Genomic DNA, 6,545 nt, shown 5'->3' with positions numbered 1-6,545 from the left:
GATACTTATGACTATCTTATGCTGACCACTAAATAAGCAGTCCTTTCTATGCTAATAATCATTGCAGTTTCCAGTGGGAGATGGCATGGGTGAATTACCTCCTTATAGGTGCTGGAGAGTCAATTAGCACCTAATTAGTTCCGTCCTTGCAGAGTGATACCTGTTCCTGTCTGAAATGCAAAAGCCCAATCGCAAACCCAAACACAAATAACCCTCCCCACTCCCCATCGCTGCTTTGGTAGAAATATGCTCGGGTCTGTTTCTAAATACGATCCTGTACTTGTCCAAGTGGATGGGGAAGGGGGAGAACTGTCAGCCTGCCCGTGAAAACACCAGAAACCTTTCTGAACCTTCCTTGATTTGTTGCTGTCACACGAATTACAAGCATCAGTTCCTTTATGATTTGCGCAGCTTGGTGTTAAGATACTTGTTGTTTGTAAAAGTACACTGAGGCAGTAAGGATTCACATTTCTCAGTGTTCTTGTTAGTTTCCAAGTTTTTATACCAAGAGTTATTGCATTACACGCAGGGCTGGCAGACTCGGTGTATCTTCATTGCCGATGGATGGGAACAGAAGACAAATCGTGGGTTGCTCATGTAGCGTTTTGAGGCTTCTTTTGGCTCTAATCTGCTGTTAAATCTACTGTTCTCTAGTGCTGTAGAATGATCTCCAGGTTCAGGAGCAATTTATCTTTTTCATAAATTTAGTGAAAATTAGCAAGTGTGCGGGGGAAAAAAAAACCCCACCAGAAAAAAAGAGTGTAGAAATCATTGTGCTGTTGGGGTAGTTTTACTTTTTTTGGAATTATTTAAAAAAGAAGAAATGCTGAGCAAGGATTTCTAACAGTAATTATTTTATAGAGAACTTGCTTAAAAGTTTGCTGAGAGATAGACTACTGTATTTTTCCCAGAGGCAGTTATGGACTTTGTTTCTGAATTTGCTTCCAAAAGACTATATTTTTCTTAAGGAATTTTGGTGGTTTGTAGGAAGGAAACCTGTAGTGAAACTGAAGGGATGCAGTTTTATAGGAGCGTGTGATCATGAATGCGTTTATTAAAGTTACTAGAACCCTGCAGACAGTTTTTCAGATTCTCAGAGCTCACGCACCAAATTCAGGCTAGACTTTTCTCTTCCGACATTCATTCAGAATTATTTCAATAAATCTCTGCAATTTAATGAAGACACATGGAAAATTAAATTTTAAAAAAGAAATTGAAAAACACATTGAGAGCTATTATATAATCTTATAAGGAGTCTTCCAGCAATAGAATACAGAGACAAATTCTGCGCATCCAAATATTAAATGTTTTCTGGGAGTTACACAGTAAGGTGAGCTGTGAAATATTTCAAATACTCAAAAAACCTAATTCACTGAGGAGATGCATTTGAAAACAGCGAAAGAATGTGAGTTTCCTTATATACAGATTCTGCACAGAAAAATAAGCTTTTTGCTAGTTTCTCTGTATATACATACACATTGCAGTAAAAGACCTAAATATGAAAATGATAATCAACTAAATAGTAAACATGCTGTAGTTTTATTTACCTGTAGCATGTTGAATGCACACACTTGTTTGCGTGCATTTTGACTTATCTCACATACTTTGTGTAATTGATATCAAAACTTCTGGGACAAAATAACACACAAAGGCCGTTTATCTCCAGAGAACTCGGATTGCTTTCAAAATAGGAACTGAGAGTGGATGACGCTGATGTCTGAATAAGAAAACGCGATTTTTTTGCTCAGTTCCAAAAGAAGTATCCTAGTAAAAAAATGTTGCACTGGATCAGTCTCCTTGACCCATTTAGCTCCTTTCTCTAGCAATGGCCAGCGGTGGATGCTTAAAGGAGGAGTGTAAGAAGAGAACAAAGGTATAGGCGTACTTTTCTTGGTGTAAAAAACCAGCAAACTGAGGTACTTAGTGGGCCAGAGGTTGTAGCTTTGTGTTCAACAGTCTTTCATGATGCTTTCTTCCATGAATTTCTCAAATAATTTTTTAACTCATCTGTACTTTTAGGAGCCACAACATCCACTGGCATGGAGTTCCACAGTTTAATTATGCCTTGTGTGAAAAACATACTTACTAGAAGTCACGATTAGATTGCAAATTTGAGAAATGCTGGTGTTCAGTCCAAATCTGCCATTTTCCACTGAAAAACCTTTTTTTGGAAATTACAACCTTCGTCTACTTCCAACAACCAGAATTGCTTTCAGCTACTGAATAGAAAAAACCCTTCATCAATGCGTTTGGATACTGCAAATACGGTAATCGAGCCCATGAAACAACTCGGTTTTGTTAAATCTCATAACACTGTGGATACCTTTTGAGAGCCAGTGGTGGCTCTACTTTCTATTGTTCTGTTGACTCCAAAGGAGTCAATAGCAGCGTTAGGCTTCATAAATCAGGTTTTGTAGTGGTGTCTGTGTTTACCCTCTGGGGTGTGTTCTAGGGCCTTGGCCTCCTGCTCGTCTGGAGTAAGCAACTGCTGCAATACACTGGCTCCGGCCAGGCATCGGGGTTTCCTTACTGTGAATACCGGAGGGCAAAGCTGGCTGCTGTGTGCCACGTTTCAGGCCGGTATGGGCTTGGGGTGGTACAGGGGTGTGCTGCTGGAGCCAGAGCTTTGGAAGCACCCCTGCGTTTCACAGTTCTGTAATGGTAGCTGTTTTACTCAGCGTATTTTCTGTATTTTAGAAGATAAATTTCATAATAGCTTGGATTGTGTGATGGTGGCCATTACGTATATTTCTCTCAAGACAGAGACCCTGTGGCAAGACACCCGTGATATGGTGTCTTGACACTGAGCGGTCAGTCAGGCATTACCTCAGCATGATGAAGGGCACAGCGAGTGGTGGTGTTTGAGTCTTTGAAACAGAGTTTGTGTCTCCGTGGAGATAGGCTCAAAGTCCTCCACTGAACAGATGTGCATATTGAACCGTCCAGAATGACATCAAGAGGCAGGCTTTTGGCTGAACTGTTGCACTTCATTGGCAATTTATCAATTTCCCGAGTAACTCCACTGATGACATCCAATATGTATTTAGGTAACATTTGACAGTGTTGCATAATTTTCTGGTTTTATTGGGTTCTTCTGAAGTCCCTCAGCATCCCCTCTAGATCTAACACAAAAAAGATTGTCATTCACCAGTTCTATCACCTTTTTAGTTCCTGTCTTCTTTCAGAAGTTTAATAAGCACGTTAATTCCCCCAGTTCCAACACGTTTCCTTAAAGTCATGATAGATTCTTTTTTTTTTACCATATTGAGCTGCAGCTGTTAGTATTTTTGGATTTCTTCTCTGAAACGTTTTCTGTTCCACGAAAGAACACAACCTGTCCCCTCTTGACTGTTTTAACCGTGGACAAAGTACATTCAAAAGACAATAAAAGGCTTTTCTGAAGTCCAGATGAATAACTGAACTGCTGATTATCCTTAATCCAGTGTATTGTCAACTCCTGCAAAGAATGCTGTTTATTTGGTTATTATGATTATTCCTAACAGATGACAAGCTGCTTGGTTCTTGTGATAGGGTATTCATTAGCGTAGTTTAGAACTTTATTTTCTTCCAGCTAGTTTGCCTGCTAAAGAGAAAACCTGCTGACGTGTGATTCACGGTATTGCTGCTAGATACATCTTTAGAGAGCGTAGCAGGAGATAATCCTCTAGTACTCTTGGCTGGTTATACAATTTAAAATTACCACACAGTTGGTATCTGGATTCCCCAAGGTGCTGACGTTAGATCCCCTATAACTGCACAAGGGCTGTAGAGCACATTTGCGCTGCAGTGCAGGGACGATGGCAGGTTGTAGAGGTATCTGCGAGCCTGCTAATGCAGCCCCAGCCCAGGGGCTGACAGCAGTGTAGCTCACGCTGGAAAGCTGCAAAACCGTTCTTCTAGGACTGTAAGTAAGTATGTGGCGGCTGTGTCCTGTACAGCTGCAAATGTAATGCTAGACTTGGGTTTGTTTACATAGGCTACACCTTTCCCGTAGATGGGGACGTTACTTGTTCGGTGTAGTAGTCGATAGAATCATTAAGGTTGGAAGAGACCTCCAAGATCATCGAGTCCAACCGTCAACCCAACACCACCATGCCCACTAAACCATGTCCCTAAGCGCCTCATCTACATGTCTTTTAAATACTTCCAGGGATGGGGACTCAACCACTTCCCTGGGCAGCCTGCTCCAATGTTTAACCACTCTTTCAGTAAATACATTTTTCCTCACGTCCAATCATGCACCCATTTGTCAAATAGTTGCTTCAGAGTAGTACTGCGAGAGAAGACATCTGTGGGAACGATACGTCTCTGAAAAGGTTTCTTTCCTGAACAGTGGAAATACTCACTGGAACTATATTTTGTTTGTGTTCTTATCAGAGCTGTAGAAATGTCCAAAAAACCTTTCTGTTAAGGAACTAAAACTTTAGCTGAATTTTGCCATAAATCTTTGGGTAAAGTAAAAAAAGGCAAACAAACAGTAGAAAATTTTTGTGAGAAACACATCTGAAATCACATATACAAAGATATTACCAGAAACCACAGAATAACTGAAGAGTTGTTCTCATCTCGTTAGGAAGTAGAAACAAAACCTTACGATCTGTGTTTCATTTCAGCTCTGTGTTTTGCTTTTGTTTTTTTTTTTAAAAAGGTGCAATTTCACATTTCTAGTCTATGATAAACTGCTATGAAGTAGTTTTCTGAACTAGAGCTACAAAGCAACAGCGGTTCTAAAATCTGAACGTTATTCTTTATGACCCTGAAATTTCCACTGGTGTGATAACTTCCTCTTTTCATAGCTAACTTCTCCTAAAGTCAATAAAAGCTAAAATATTTACACAGAATGACTACAGATGCCATATTTTGATCTTATGCAAAAGCATGCGAATCTGTAACAATTTCAGTGTTGTTAGCAGAGTTACTGTATACCAGGTCTGTAATATTCAATTATTACATTATAAATTATTAGGGGTATTAAAGGTATTATTAAGATATTGTATGAATGCCCTTATTTATTGTTACTATATAAGAAGAAGTTGGAGGCTCTTCCAGTCTCTGACGTTTACTTTCACTTTGAGATCCTGTTACATTTTGATTTGGGTTAAATAAAGTCTAATGTAAATGAGAATACAGCCCAACGTTACGTTATCACAACTGAGGTATGATAATCTCTGTGCTCTAAGAAGTAATTAACGTCAGTATTAGGAATATCGGCAAAGCAAACGTCCTGAGAGTCAGCGATACGTGAACACACACTCGTAAATGCATGAAAAATGGCTAGTTACCTCCTGACTGGAGGAAAAGAAACAGAAAAAGAAACATTGTAAGAAAGAGGAAATGGTGACGTTCAGCAGCAGTCACTTAGCCCTGATGTCAGCTTAATTAATGTATGTTAAGAAAAAAATAAGTTGCCTCATTCCCAAATATTTCTTAAAATTCAAAATCACGTTCATGGGTAAATGCTATAATGGCTTTGCCTAAAACCTTGCGTTTTACGCAGATAGAGATGAAAGTGATTGCGTACTCATGGCTCAGGTGTCTTAAATAGCTTCCTTTGAAGCAGAGCAAAGTCAGGAATCTTCAATCTCAGTAAGTTCGTACTTTGACAGGTTAGGTTTAGAAAGCAAGCTCATGCGTAAAAGTCAAAGCTTCCCTTGTTACAGTGTTGTTCTTCTATAGCGTACAGAGTTCTTTTTCTTCATGCGGTACATTCTGGTGGTGACTCGGTAGTACGCTGATTTCAAAAATGTATGTCAGTACATTAGTCATGTTCCTGAGCATTATTACTTATTCACATAAGGTTAATGCATGTATAAAGCGAAGTTCTCAGAATTTGAATAGCAACTAAAATTCATAGCGCTCAGGTGGACTGAGCAAGTACATCTTTGCCCTTTCGGCTCAATTCCAATTCTCTGAATTTAGAAACGCTAAGAAAACATTAGCTTCCTCATCTAACGCTATGTTTTGGTTCAACAAAACCCTCTGGCTTTGCAGTGTTACTTGTGTGTAGTAATATCCAGGTTCTTTGTAAGAGCAGATGAAGAGGTATGTGCCCTCTCTAGAGAATATCCTTTCACCAGCTCATCTGCGCGTACACAGTGATATTCTTCAGTCGGGCGTCTCCAGTGATAGTGAAAGTATCGAGCAAGGGATTTTTAAAGTCTGTTGGCCATTACATGCTTCTGTACCAATGCTGTTGAGGTGACGTTCTTTCTGACGTGGTCTTAGCTATCCGCTTGTTCATTTTTCAGGCTTCAGGGCACCTCCTTTGAATGAAGACATTGTTCTTAGAGAGCATTTTCAGGTTTTTTCCCCACCTATTCTGTTCTGCTGTTAGCAATTCCCAAGAGCAACAAAGTAGTGTGTCTACAGGAGGCTTAGTTCACGATGAGAATTGCCTGAAACTAGAAGCAGGCTGGGCAGTGTGCTTTAGGAAAGTTTGTGGTTAATTGAAACAAAATTTTAATTTTCAATGACATTTACATCAGATACTCAGTAAAACCTCATAAGCTTTTTTCTCAAATGTGTGATATGATGATGGATCTAAT

Source organism: Pygoscelis adeliae, unplaced genomic scaffold, assembly GCF_000699105.1.
Source record: "Pygoscelis adeliae isolate BGI_AS28 unplaced genomic scaffold, ASM69910v1 Scaffold10, whole genome shotgun sequence".
Lineage (NCBI taxonomy): Eukaryota > Metazoa > Chordata > Aves > Sphenisciformes > Spheniscidae > Pygoscelis > Pygoscelis adeliae.
Note: the sequence above shows the minus strand (reverse complement) of the source record.